Raw genomic sequence first — 15598 nt, 5'->3', positions numbered from 1 at the left:
TCTCTTCTTCAGAAACATTTTCCTTGCCATTGCCAGTCTACATTTTGTATCCTCTCTACTTCGACCATCACCAGTTATTTTGCTCCCCAAATAGCAAAACTCCTTCACTACTTTAAGTGTCTCATTTCCTAATCTAATTCCCGCAGCATCACCCGACTTAATTCGGCTACATTCCATTATCCTCGTTTTGCTTTTGTTGATGTTCATCTTATATTCTCCTCTCAAGACACTGTCCATTCCGTTCAGCTGCTCTTCCAGGTCCTTTGGTGTCTCTGACAGAATTACAATGTCATCGTCGAACCTCAACGTTTTTATTTCTTCTCCATGGATTTTAATTCCTATTCCGAATTTTTCTTTTGTTTCCGTTACTGCTTGCTCAATATACAGACTGAGTAACATCGGGGATAGGCTACAACCCTGTCTCACTCCCTTCCCAACCACTGCTTCCCTTTCGTGCCCCTCGACTCTTATAACTGCCATCTGGTTTCTGTACAAATTGTAAATAGCCTTTCGCTCCCTGTATTTTACCCCTGCTACCTTCAGAATTTGAAAGAGAGTATTCCAGTCAACATTGTATCTACTGCTATTGCGTCGGTGCCGAGGCTGGAGTCGATAGTGAGGACCGAGGATGAAGCACAGCAGGGCGCCGCAGAATACGCATCAGAAGCCCAGACCTAACGTAGAGACAAGTCCCCAGTGCAAGTTAACTTCCGCTGGACTGGAGGTCCCGATATACTCGTCCTCTCGACAGGGTTGTGACGAAAAGTCCCACTTATTGTTACGTATGCCTGAAAAGCGCTGTCCCAGGCGTTGGTTTTCAGCAGCTGGGCCCGTTGTGGAGCAACTTATGGAGTGCAGGAGGCTGAGGTAGCAGAGCTACTGTGCCTGACAGTGGAATTTCGTAAGTGGCAGGCCACTTGTCCGACTGTCTTCAACCGCTGGAGCCGATGGCGCAACAGCAATAACAAAGGTGGTCCGGTATTCCGTAAGTTAGTATTTTGTCCACTCGGTGACAATTGGGAACTGCCTTAAAGGCCCTGCGGAAGTCAAGAGACACGCCATCAAGCTGGACGCCGGTATATAACGCTCCCTGGGTCATACAAAGGGAGCTGAGCGTTACAAGATTACCTAAACCACGGCCATCCTTGACGTATCTGCACACAAAGCTATTGGCATGACGTTGAGCCCTGGTATTCGTCCTGCCCGTCATACCTCTATACTTATAACATAGAGCTGCTACACGTCGACGAAGATCGCTGATTGTTTTATAATAATGACTGCCAGTTACTGCGTGTGGTACGGAAGAACGCTCCCTAACACTGACTGATGAGACAAACCGCTGTGCCCGCCATCCACCGTCATACGGTGGCGCTGCGGACACGTGACGCGGTAAGGAAAGGAAATAAGCGGAACAGGGACGAATGGGGAATCATTCCAGCGACGATATGGACAACGAATGGGGAAATCCACTGAAATAAGCGACATTGACAAAGAGCAGTATGTCGGAAATAGTGAGTCTCATTGGATGCTCACGTGCTCCTGTCGTAAGGATTTATGGAAAATGGCTCAAGGGCGGTGAAACTAAGATTAGTAAACCATCTGTTCGATGTACAAGTCTCATCACAGAACGTAGAGATCTGATGCTTCCCCGCTCTGTAAAGCAAGATTGGCGGCCAACTAGTGAGAGATCTGGCGACAGACGACAGTTATGTTACAGACGCAAGTGTCTCGTAACACGGTGTTTAGTGCAAGTTCTTGAATACGGGGCTCCGTAGCAGACGACTCCCACATGTTCCCATTATGACTCGCCGACATTGGCATTACCAATGCAGTGGACACAGGATCATCGAGACTGGATCGATGGAAACATTTTGGCCTCTAATGAGTCAGTTTTATAGTTTCACCTTGTCGATGATCTTGTTTGGAAACGCCGCTATCCAGGTGACCCGCAGCTCGAAACTTGCCACGAGCCACTGATGAAGAACACTGAGCAGTGCGTGGTTCGTGTTCGGGCTACACCTCATTTGACATCCTGTTTTTACTACCACCTCGTTATGTTAATTTCAATTACTGGTGTCACTAAGTTGCCGCCTTGACTGCCCATGAGCGGCAGCAGCAGCGCTTATCGATAATGGCGTATTATCTTTGCTGACTGGTATTACTTCCCGGTTGTCGTGTGTTCGGAGTTAGTTCGGATCTGCCAGTGAGTTGGGAGGCGCTAGCAGTGCAGTCCTGACCTGGCAGTGTGTGGTTAGGACGCGGCAGAAATTCAGACGGGGCGCGGCTGCAGTGACGCCCGGAGACCCATGTCTCTCCCGACGGTTGCCAAGACATATCACTTGAGTGACGACCACCTTGGTTGGTCGTCGGTCGGTCGTCTTATCGGCCGACTTGTATGTTGGTCGGCGACCGCTTATGGGTTGCCCCCGTGTGCCGACTCGTGATTCGTACTTGTTATTGCACAGTCGCTGCCTTTAGTATTGTCTAGTCCTTCGTGCAAGTGTTCGTGAAACTGTGAGTAGCTTGTGATGTCGACTGCTCAGTTATTTTAGTGCTGTCTCTGTGCTGATGTGTGGCCGTCGGTCGGTTGGTGTGGATCAGCGAGTGGGCCGGGCGCTCTGGCGGTCTCTGCGCAGTGTCGAAGTGTGTGGGAGCTGTTCCGATTGCGACGAGGTTCGTGGCTCACCGACCCAGGACATCAAAGTTGAGTGATGATCTAATTACCGAAGCCAGGTTGTTCATATTGTGCCGTTGGTTTTCATGGTTGGCTGTTGGGGGTATTCCCGTGATCAACAGCGAGTGTTCGAGTTGGTGAAGGTTTATCCACCATCCGGTGGAGTTTAACTGTATTTGGTTATTTGAAGTCCAAATGCACCAGCGGAATTTTCTGCCTTGTGGCAGTTAGCGTTCCGGTTACCTGCCCTGGCCGCTGACGTAAAATTCAGGCAGTGTCCTTCGCTCACCGTGTTATCGCTGTCCATCACGTGCATACTTGGTTGTGGGCGGCTACGCCTTTTACGTTTTGGCTTTGGAGTTCCTTGTGTACTGGTCGGGTGGATCTGTTGACTGACGAGGGACGTTCTCCAGGCTTCCATGTGACCAGTGGTAACAATCGAAGGCACCATGACAGTTGTGAGCCACGTTAAACTTACTAAGGACCACCAGTATCCGTTCATGCTTATCGTCTACTCTAATAGCGATTGCATCTTCCAGCAGGCGTCACAAGGTCAGAATCGTGGTACAGGGCTTTGAGGACCTTTTCGGTCAATCTGACGTTGATGTCTTGGCCACAAACTTCGCCCGACCTGAACCTGATGGAACACATCTGGGAAGCGTCTATGGATGAATGGTCTGTAGTATTGTGTGGGAACTGCGTGACCTGTGCGTACACATCTGCTGCCACATACCTCCGGAAAGACCTATCGAATCCACGCCACGCATAATCGCTGTTGCATTGCGTTCAACTACGCTTTTAAGCAGCTGGTATTAATGTTTCGGTGTCGGCCACTTCGCCCATAGTCGAGTCGGCGTTAAGTTGACCCTGACAGCTGCAGTGAGCTGGGAGCAGCAGCTTCGAACTCCCACCTCAACCAGTCTCATAACGCGATTTTGTGTGTGTCCCTGTGGCCTCATTGTTGTTACAGCTGTATGGACGACTCCGTAGCTGAGTAGCTAGCGCGTCTGAAAGCCATGCTAAGGGCCCGGGATTGATTCCCGGCCACGGACTGGGTGTTGTGTTTGTCCTCATCACCATCATTATAGACACGCAAGTCGCTGCAGTGGCGTCAAACGAAAAGACATGCACCAGGCAGCCTAACTCTGCGAAAGGGGCCCATATGCACTTTTTTATGGACAGTTATTGTTTTTGTCTGCAGCCGTTTGTAGTTCGCAGCTGAAAAACAGAGACAGCGCAGTTAACTGACAAGGATTATTGTACGCCGACTCGACTATAAGAAACAGCGACTGTTGGATGAGATGGAGTCGCGAAGCGGTTCTGCTTTTTCGGGATGGTCTGGCTTTGGCCTCATTTGTCGTGGTAAAAATGGCCGCCCCCTCCTCCCCAGTTGTTATCGTCTCGTAAAGTCGCACAGGTATCGTTACCCACGCGACCGTCTGATTACCTCTCGAGGGAGGTTATGTTTACATTAGCGGAGAACCTGTCCCTCATTTCAGACGCGTGCCTTCATTTTTATGAGACAAAATTGTCTTCTCGAACGTTGAAGAGGGGGTGATTATGTTGTTAAGAACGCCGTTGATCGATGGGTTGGCCTTTGGTTATTCGCTGCAGCTATACTAGCGACTAGTGACTCACACACAATTCTGCTTCCGTTGCTCCAGACGTCAAGGTACAAGCCTCTTCATCTGGTACTTGCCTCGTCGTGTCTGCTCTGGCTACTGGAATACAAGTTCCACAGTTATCTTTATTTATATATAATAGAGAAGTGTGACTTCCAGACAGCACGCTGCGCCCTGTCATCGTACGATCCAGATTTCCCAAAAAGAAAAGCACGAATTGTTTCAAAATAAGTGGCAAAAATGATGACAGTTTGTGACAATCCCCGTCTCTAATCGGCTAAGCAAATGACTTATGGCTTGGGCCTAGTCGGATTAAAAATAAGGCTATTGTTTCCAAAATAATAACTGATTAGCGAGGAAAGTGTACAAATTACTTTTACAGTTAACTTTACCTTCTTCCTATGTAAATTTCGAATGACGGTTTTATAATTCAAATCACACACAACATAGACAATGAAAAGTATAATGAAATTTTGAGTAATCCAAAGCAAATCCGTGAAGTTACTTCTAAATTCGGAGGCAGACCAATTGGACGAATTCTGTTCATTAAGCAATTGGTTATCAGAACAGATAGTAGTTATATAACGTATTTGGACAAACGTATGCTGACGAAAACCACGGTCCAGTGACATTAATGTGACCACCGCCTTATGTTCCACGTCAACGTGCAACAGCCACTCACAGAAGGCAGGTGGCAGCACTAGGTGTCGGGGGGGGGGGGGGGGGGAGGAGGGCACGGACAAAGGAGAGCAATCGTTGTTGTAATGCGGAAATGAAGCGATTTATCTGACCCCCAAAAGGGCATGGACATTGGCTTTCTGGCCAAGGGTAGATGCGTTTCCGAAACGGCTACGTTTATAACTGTTCACTTGCCGCTGTAGTTCAATTACACCGTGCATACCAAACTGGCTCTATCCAAAACCGGCGCCAAGGCAACTGTGGCGCACCACGAGCTGTAGATGATAGGGGTGAACAACGGCTCCGGAGATGTGTACGGGTGAGTAGTGGAACTGTTGAGCAACTGACCTGCCAGGTGAACCAAAGGGCCACCAAAAGTGTCTCCTTAACGACCGTCCGAACGTTGCTGCGATGGTCCGCCGCAGCAGGTGTCCGACTGCAGTTCTTTGGCAACGAAGTCTGGAATTTGCGCGTCAGTACCGGAACTGGACGTCCACCGATTGGCGACAGGTGGCTTTTTCACAGGAATTGCGTTTGATGTTCCATCGGACAGATGGTCGACACCCTGCACCAGTCGTTGGAAGGGTCCAGGACGGAGGAGGGATGGTCTGCGGAATGTTTTCGTCGCATTCTCTGAATGATCCCGTGGTTCTGGAATGCACAGTGGATCAACGCCAGTGCGCATCTATCCGTGGGGACCGTGTCCACCCCTACAAGTAGTTTCTTTTCCGTCGGCACGGTGGCTTCTATAAGCAGGACAATGCGACGAGTCACACAGCTCGCAGTGTACGTGCGTGGTGCGAAGAGCGTCAGGATGAGTTTACCGTACATTCCTGATCACCAAACTCTCCGAATTTAAACCAACTCGAGAACCTGTGGGACTACCTCGATCGGGCTGTTCGCGCAGTGGATCCTCAGCCCCGCAGCTGGTCACAGCACTGGAATCGACGTCGCTCCACCTCCTTGTCGGTACCTTCCAGAAACTCACTGACTCACTGCCTGCGTGTCTCGCAGTGTTCCGCGCTGCGAATGGTGGTCATTCAGGGTTTTGACAATTAGCCAAATCAGTGTGACTAGGCAGTGTAATGGCTCAAATGACTCTCAGCACCATGGGACTTAATTTCTGAGGTCATCAGTCCCCTAGAACTTAGAACTACTTAAATCTAACTAACCTAAGGACATCACACAATTCCATGCCCGAGGCAGGATTCGAACCTCCGACCGTAGCGGTCACGCGGTTCCAGACTGTAGCGCCTAGAACCACTCGGCCATCCCGGCCGGCTCTAGGCAGTGTAGTTCGCGTACGAAACCATGAGAAGACTTTACGAAATCAAAAAGAGAAATGTTAACGATAGTTTTAGATTACTGAAGAAAATCAGATGCGATAATTCGGAAAAAAATGCGAATGATCATTAAGGAAGAGGCTAAATGGTGAACTATCCATATTAGAAAAAAATATGCGTTCGCTCGCAATGTTTACCAGCACGGCAAACACAAATAAAAATTCAAAATTCACACTTTTAAATAATTTGGAAGTCTTCGCAAGTAGTAAAAGGAATTAAAATTCAGCGCAATTGCAAGGCCGAAATACGAACATCCAAAGAAGCAACAGAAAACACTTCCATCAATCTAAAACTAAAAAAAAAAAAAACCTAAACTCCGTTCTAACAGGCCTATGGAAGGCTCAACGGTACCGACCGGCCGCCGTATCCTGCTCAGCCCACAGGCGTCACCGGATGCGGATATGGAGGGGCATGTGGTCAGCACACCACTCTCCCGGCCTTATGTCAGTTTACGAGACTGGAGCCGCTACTTCTCAGTCAAGTAGCTCCTCAGTTTGCCTCACAAGGGCTGAGTGCACCCTGCTTGCCAACAGCGCTCGGCAGACCGGACGGTCACCCATCCAAGTGCTAGCCCAGCCCGACAGCGCTTAACTTCGGTGATCTGACGGGAAGCGGTGTTACCACTGCGACAAGGCCGTTGGCAACTTCCACCAATCAGTCATGAGATAAGAAGTTCAATAAACATTGTTTTAGTCTGCCAGTATTACTGCATTTAAATTATCGTACTATTACTTTAGTAGCACTTTCATTCAGATTATGTAGTATGTAAACTCTCTCTGATATTTAGATTACTGAAGAAATGGACTGGCTGACTGACTGAGTTATTATTAGTGTACTATTTACATTGTTTTCGAACAAAACAAAACTGGCATAAATTTCGAAATATATCTTTTCTTTGACACATTACCGAAACTCGGTCCTATTATAATAGGAAAGCTGTAGGATCATAGCCCAATAACACTGATGTTAACGACAAGATCTTGAAATTAAGATTTTACATGACTAGTGTCGTTATTCAGTTTGCAATGAAACTTACTAAGTGTGTCTTACAACAACTCAAAGCCAGCCAGATGTGAAAAGACTTACAAGTAGTCGGTGTTGCTGGGACGACGCTGTCGGCCTCTGTGCGGCAGTGGTCCATTTGCTTCAGTCATTACGAGAATGCTCTCGCTAATTGTAGGCGATTTTGGCGCAGGATCTTGGTGTTATTTGCAGCTTAATTTATCTGCCTACATCCTTCGCTCCCATTGTGTCTCGCAAAATATGACGTGGCCTCACACTCATCAACTTCTCGTCCTGCACGAGATACACACACCCGGCGTAACAAGGCACCACTATCATCACAGTTTACTCTCTCAGAAATATGAACAAAATAACACCTGGATTCCCTACCATTGCCCTACAGACAGGGATGCAGTGTAATAATAACTTCCATAAAGTTGTTAAAATTCGTTTTATAATACTCGTATTAGACACAAAAATACACGCATTGTTTTATTCACAGGCGGAATTTCGAATTTGTAGAAAAACAGCATTTTTGTTAGCACAAAATTAGGTAATATTTAAAGAAAATATTGAAAAATATCACGTTTGTGCTAGTTTTACAAGTTGTGTTGTATTAGTGCTAAATAAATAATTCATTAGAAACGCTCAAGTTGCCATACCGGGAACTTACTGGTTCTGAGTGCCAATAAGGAACTACGTTTTATTTGTGTTAATACAAGTACAGATATACAGCAGTCATATTTTAACTAGTAGAACTGTAGTCAACTAAAACAATTACTCATATGTTTTAAAGTTTTAAAAGAACACAACAAAATTACATGCAAGACAATTATTTTCCAGTACTGACTTCTGTTTCTTACACAGCTCCCTTCTTGGGGATATGTGTTGCAAAGTTTTCTACAAAACTCCCTACGCTGTTGAAGAAATAGCTGCTCTGTTTTGCAACTGACAAATATGGTTGGTCTTCCAGATGAAATACAGCCACGGTCACCCCTCTTTTTAATACAATGACATTTTTCTATTCTTTTGTTTCAAAGTAAGAATTTTTGATAGCTGTTTGACATGGATGAGTGTGAGACGTATTGCTCACATTGTTTTTCACTTTTATAACAATTTTTGAAAACCATATTACCTCATTTCATTACAAGGGTGTTTTTCTTTTACGAACAAAAGCTTAAAAGCACTCTGCTTACCACGGAAACTGTGCGTCCTTGACGCAGCCATTTGGAGCTCCAGAACTGCTTCGCACAAAGATAATGCGGCAGCCAGTGATGAATGTCTGAAACGTTTTCTCCACGATTTGGCACTTGGAAGAAATCTAGAGACTTGAAACATATAACATTTAGAACGTGTAACGTTTCCACACTTCAAGTAATTATATTAAAACATTTTATTGTTATTTCATTCATGTTTGGGCCGTGCTAGAACATGTGATGTTCAACACGATACATTTTCAGAGTTTTGTCTCAGCGCTCCTTTGTGCCCAGATTTTTTATATTCCCTCAAGCTGTTCCTGTTTTCATAGGCTTTCCTGGCAGGCCTAAAAATTTCCCTATTTGCTGTATCAAATTGTGTAATTTCTGCTTCCTTGAGGCCTTCTTTTGCTGCAATGATCCCTTTTTTGTTTTAAGTTTTCCTCTGCTTCAAGTCTTGTAGAACTCTGCAAGCAGTGTTGTTAATCTGGTTGGCTCCATTCTTTTAAAATGCCCATAGATCTTTAGAATTGCTATAGATTAAAACATTTTATATATTTTATTGTTAAAATCCTAGGCATTTGTGACACCCTGAAAATGGGAATGTAGGCAAATTATATTTGGGAAGGCAGGGGGAGGGGGAGGGAGAGAAAGAGGGAAGGGGGGGAGGGGGAGCGAGGGAGGGGGGAGTAAAGGGCCCTTTACACGCCGAGATATTTGCGCCGACTTGTCTGTACAGGGAGTGTTTGCACACACAAATTGTTGCGTGTGTGTCTGTGTTCGGCCTGTGCGGAGTGTGTTGGCGCTTGAACTGACGCAGACGGCACGTGCAGGTCAGACCAAGTGCTTCAGTACTTCTTGTACGGCACGGCGTGTTTCCAGAATGATGTGGCTGAACGATGAAGGTGAGAAAAAAAAAAATCAAAAAATTTCAAATCGGCATAGCTTCTGCGAAGTGCCAAGTATCTATGTTTTCTATAAGCTTTTCATAAGCAATTATTGATATGATCATTACAGTGTCGTTTCTCCTTATATGCAGTGTAACATACTCCAACAACACAAAATGTCTCATCGTCCTAGGTAGTTAAACCGATCCTCTTTTCCAATATTTAGCTCCTGCAAAAGATTAACATGGCAAAGGGTTGCGCGTTTTAGGAGCCACTAATTTGTCTAACTTCGTCGTACTGACCTTCCTCTTTTGTAACTTACCGAATAATATCACTAGACAGAACAATTATCTTATAAGCACAGTTAATTAATTTGGCCACGGCCAGAAAATACTCTACACACTCGGACTACTGATTTACGATTGGGCCAAAGCTGCATTGTGGCCGGAGCGTGTGAATGCTTAGTGAGCCCTGCAAAGCAGATGCGCAAGCGGTCGTTGTGAACACGGCCTACTCACAAGGAGAGGTCGCCAGGTGATGCAATCGACTTTTCGCAACCATCTATGTGGTGGTGTAGTTTAAGAACCCAGGTATCCCGCTCTGAAACCATTCACCCTGGTGGGCCTTCGTTTACGAGTAACCCCCCCCCCCCCAAATTTAGCCTGTTTATCTAGAGAATTAATTTAACTCCTCGACTTTCGACTGATGCCGTAGCGTAATGGATCGCGTGACAGGTAGGTAAACTGCACGTGGCGAGTTCGAATATTGTCACGTTCTTTCGCTATCTCTTATTTTTTGAATTTTATTTTTCTTCAGTTTTTTGCTCCAAATGTAATGTTTTTAAATTTTCTAATCCTTTACCAAGTCATTTTAACCATTGTATTAACTTTCTTATTTATTCTCATTTCTCCATTGGGCTCAAAATCATTGGTGGATTTTCAGTTATGTTAATAGCGGACGAGGAAATCCCAAAATTATCAGACAGTAGGATGGAGAGGCTTACCTCATCATACAAACCCTCTTCATCAGTCTCGCTGTTTAAACTGAAACCATCTTCCTGAACAATAATACTGTCCATCACGAGTGAATCGTTTCCTCTGCGATTCGTTCGCCCATCGCTTTTGCGTTTGCTTTTAGAAAATCGGGAGTGTTTTCAGAAAGGACAGAGCTCTCCACCTAAATAGACAATGCACAGCGCAGGGCATTCGTGAAAGTTCTCCTCGCTTTTCGTCAAGTCCCTCCATTCGTCCGACTGATGACCTCAGAAGTTAAGTCCCATAGTGCTCAGAGCCAGAGCCTCCATTCGTCCGTCATGACATTTGTTGGTTAACGAATTTGCGTTGTGGGACATTTTAAATTCCGCACACTCACAAAGCAAATGCAAGAGGAGACGCAAAAAAACAAAAAACAAAAATGAACTAATTTGTGTTTGGTAACTGCAAATCCACTAATGATTCTGAGCCCAATGGAGAAATCAGAACGAATAAGAAAGTTAATACAATGGTTCATATAATTTGACAAAGGATTAGAAATTTTAAAAACATTACATTTGGAGCAAATAACTGCAGAAAAATAATTTTTTTAAAAAAGAAAAATTGTAAGATCGTGATAGGATTCGAACCCATCACCTTTAATTTACCTGTCTCTGCTTTTTCATTTTGTTCGTTGTATTTGGTCGTAGTGGTTGTCACATGACATCTGTTGAAGTTTGTTGTTGAACCCCTCACTAAGTTTTTTAAATTTTTTTTATTACAGAGACCAGCCACCGGCCGTTGTGGCAGGTTCGATTCCTGCCTCGGGCATGGATGATTGTGATGCCCTTAGGTTAGTTAGGTTTAAGTAGTTCTAAGTTCTAGGGGACTGATGACCTCAGATGTTAAGTCCCATAGCGTTCAGAGCCACTTGAACCATTTTTGAAGAGACCAGCTAGCTCTGACCGAATACGCTGAGCTACCGTGCCGGCTGTCTCTGATGCTATACATTACCGCTACAGCAGCAGTCGAAACTTATTGTATTACATTAATGGTCTAGTGGAACAGGCTAAATTGTTTTTCGGCTTTTGCTCGTAACCGAGGGCTCACCAGGGTGAATGACTTAGGGGGATGTGATACCCGGGTTCTTAACCTACACCACCATCTAGGTGGTTGCAAAAAGTAGATTGCACCTCTCCTTGTCAGACAAAGCTGAGCGTGCAAGGGGCCCTTGAGAAAGTGTGACTCCCCCCAAAACCGAACCTTGGATCCGCGAGTGGCAAGAAACAAGGTACAAATCTGGATTCCGCTACCTACTGCCGTCCGTATCTCGTGAATGAAAGGAGCAAACTCAAGTTCCACACGAACATTGCTGGCGGACTTCCATGTTGATTCCTACATATGAGTTATTCGGCTTAGAAACGGTAACTTTCAAATCCCTTCCCCTGTTTAACTGCGACATGTGTCTGTGTGTGCTTGTGCGAATAGCAGATGATGTGAGCGAGGCAAAAGGTCACTGAACTCGTTGGCCGAGGCACACGCAAGCCGCGGACAAGTCTCACGCAGACGCCAGCTGCTCAAATGACGCCAGCCGGCCCCAGGCGGCCGTGGCGTGCGATTTATACCTCGCACGCTCGCCGCATGCATCACGTCGCATAAAGCAGCCCCGGCCGCACTTTATGCTAACGCCGAGGCCCGGTAACGAGCGCAATGCGGCTGGCCGCAGCCAACACCGGTGGAACTGGGGGAGCCCAGCGCCGTCGTGGGACGCGCGACCATCCACAGACGAGTACTCAACCCCCTCCCTCCCCCCACCTCCTCACAACTCAAACAACTTCCACCAACACTGTGGTAAATCTTGGACAGCACTGACGGGCAGTAATTTTTCCTCGACTACGTCTGTCAGCGCTGCGCACCAATGCCGTCAGCATATTAATGTCCTCGCCACGTCTCCGAGAGTCGTTACATTATCAGTGGGGAGGAGGGAGAGAGTCTGACCTGAAGCAAGTCACTCGCCCTCAGAGACACGGCACGTATCTCATACGGTGCCGTGTAGCGCCCTCTTCAAATATAGTACCGGTGTGATTTGTGTCGCGCCGCTGGGAGCCGACAGGAAAATTATTTTTAACCGCCTTCGATGCCCGTTCGATAACGAGCCGTCCGTGGGATGCCGATTCGGTGCTTGCTGCACGGACATGATAGTAGGGATCGATAGGACGTGAAATTCTAGGATTAGACTGTCTCGGTCCTGCCATCCCTGTAATTCAAGGAGTCTGACTTGCTCGGCAGGCATATATCTCACTGCTTAAACGCTGTTACGACTGTCGGAAGTACGGCAAGCACGAGTAATGAAAGACGATGCTTCTAATAGTCACAGGTTTTTTTTCCGTCGATGCATCAGTAATTCGTTGTAAGCTTACCGGCATCGATACTTCTTTTCTGATAGTTGATCGTTTTGGATGGTACTACTTATTATCCGCGAACAAACATCGAATACGCAATTATAATTTTTCTCTGCTACGGCCATCTGTTCTGCGTGTGTGCAGTGTGTCTTGTTTGACGAGCCCTATTTGACTGACGCGTATCCGTTTTGTCCGTTACGCAGGAGAACTGGATTATTGAATCAACATTAGCAACTGAGACGAATGCAAAACGTTAAGTGTCTGTCTTACACGGTATGAGTACACCAGAAGTACTAATAATTATAAGGCACAGGGAAGACTCGCCGAGGGCTGTCAAGGTGCAAGTATTATGTCACATGTAGTACGAGCAGTATGCAGCCATCACAAATGTCCGAAAAAAATGGTTTCTCGACAAGACTATGGACGACATGTAGACATGTCAACCGCTGTATAAAGCGAAAGTGCCAGATTTTCAGGCAAGCTTTCCAACAAACGGATCTCGGGAAAAGCGATATTGAAGTAAACCGTCAGCACGAATTCTAAACGAAGAACGACGATATCGCTGCGTCTACTTAATTCTTTTAAATCGAAACCCATGACTTTCCCTATACAGCCGACTTTTTCCTTTAAAATAATCTTGTAATAACAGAATGGCAGTTGCCATTGTTCTGAGCTATTCCAGCTGTTGAAAAGTTTCCGAGTAGTCGTACGGATTAATGAAAAACTTTGTCTGACAGTGACATTTAAAACCGTAATAGCTGTAGGTTAATTTGCTGAATGAAGGTGTGCCTCTTGAAATATCTCCTTGGGGAATAAGCTCCTTCTATTATCCACAACAATGATTCGTCTGGACAACAAAATGTAAACCATAAAATTTATAAAACTTACATTTATATTGTGATAGCAATCCGCACAATTCATAATATTCCTATTACTTTTACAAGTACTATTATGATTAGGTTCTCTGTATTTCGTATTTGCCGGTCTGTATTTGTAGATGAGATCATATTCAGGGTCTAGTAAACTCCGTATGTAGGCCTGGCCCCAGTTGTCAACCATTACAAAACCCACAGCCCATAGATGAGATAGACCGTTCATCACGTCATTATGATGCAAACAAACGTCTCCATCAGCTAACGGGTGGGTGCCGCTTGCAGGTAGTTTGTCGGCTATACGCAAAATTTTTTTTATTACAGTGTTTTCAGTCAAGATTTTTTTTTCGTTTACAATGGTGAAGTCTTGTGCAGCGTTTGGTTGTAGAGGAAAATGGTTCAAATGGTTCAAATGGTTCTGAGCACTACGGGACTTAACATCTGTGGTCATCAGTCCCCTAGAACTTAGAACTGCTTAAACCTAACTAACCTAAGGACATCACACACATCCATGCCCGAGGCAGGATTCGAACCTGCGACCGTAGCAGTCGCACGGTTCCGGACTGTGCGCCTAGAACCGCTAGACCACCGCGGCCGCTAGAGGAAAATGGATAGAATGAAGTTTTTTTCGTGCGACATGTAAGAATGTTTTCAAAATACTAAAATGTAAAACACATTTTGAAAGGTTAAGGCACTGAATTATAGACTGTCCCATAAAAAGTACGTATGTAAATGTCTGAATATTACATTTATTTCATATATTTTCAGCACAAAAATTTCTACGTGTGTTATCATCAATAGTCGTAACAGTTCGACCACTGTTGAAAAAATGTGTGCGAAATCTTATGGGACTTAACTGCTAAGGTCATCAGTCCCTAAGCTTACACGCTACTTAACCTAAATTATCCCAAGGACAAACACACACACTCAGGTCCGAGGGAGGACTCGAACCTCCGCCGGGACCAGCCGCACAGTCCATGACTGCAGCGCCATGAGACCGCTCGGCTAATCCCGCGCGGCCCACTGTTGGAGTACAAAGGAATGTTTCGACCCTTGCCATGAAAAGGACAATGATTTTAAGGTCAACGACCACACAAAGATACGCGCAAACGTTGTAACCTCAGTATTTTACTGTACGACCTTTCTTACTGGAAGGAAACTAAACTCGGATTCTGTGTCATGGGTTTTATTTTCCACCATATTTAGTACCGTACCTAAAGGAAAATGAGGAAGTCGCCATCTCACAGACATACGAGGTGCATTCAAGTTCTAAGGCCTCCGATTTTTTTTCTCCAGACTGGAAAAAGATAGAAACATGCGCATTGTTTTAAAATGAGGCCGCGTTCATTGTCAATACGTCCCAGAGATGGCAGCACCGTACGGCAGATGGAATTTTACCGCCAGCGGCGAGAATGAGAACTGTTTTAAATACTTAAAATGGCGACGTTTCCCTTACTTGAACAGCGTGCAATCATTCGTTTTCTAAATTTGCGTGGTGTGAAACCAATTGAAATTCATCGACAGTTGAAGGAGACATTTGGTGATGGAGTTATGGATGTGTCGAAAGTGCGTTCATGGGTGCGACAGTTTAATGAAGGCAGACCATTGTGTGACAACAAGCCGAAACAACCTCGGGCTCGCACAAGCCGGTCTGACGACATGATCGAGAAAGTGGAGAGAATTGTTTTGGGGGATCGCCGAATGACTGTTGAACAGATCGCCTCCAGAATTGGCATTTCTGTGGGTTCTGTGCACACAATCCTGCATGACGACCTGAAAATGAGAAAAGTGTCATCCAGGTGGGTGCCACGAATGCTGACAGACGACCACATGGCTGCCCGTGTGGCATGTTGCCAAGCAATGTTGACACGCAACGACAGCATGGTTCAAATGGCTCTGAGCACTATGGGACTTAACATCTATGGTCATCAGTCCCCTAGAACTTAGAACT

The 15598-nt window shown here is 45.6% G+C and overlaps 1 protein-coding gene and 1 pseudogene across 1 annotated transcript in view; both read right to left on the bottom strand.

Moving 5' to 3' along the window:
- Nucleotides 1–15598, bottom strand: part of LOC126234979 (frizzled-4) — a 460147-nt gene that overhangs the window by 236056 nt on the left and 208493 nt on the right. The gene's annotated exons all lie outside the window — the stretch shown is intronic.
- On the bottom strand, nt 6842–6959 carry LOC126237883 (5S ribosomal RNA; annotated as a pseudogene).

This window comes from Schistocerca nitens, chromosome 2 (assembly GCF_023898315.1).
Source record: "Schistocerca nitens isolate TAMUIC-IGC-003100 chromosome 2, iqSchNite1.1, whole genome shotgun sequence".
Lineage (NCBI taxonomy): Eukaryota > Metazoa > Arthropoda > Insecta > Orthoptera > Acrididae > Schistocerca > Schistocerca nitens.
The sequence above is the reverse complement of the archived record's forward strand: the minus strand, read 5'-3'. Positions and strand labels throughout refer to the sequence as shown.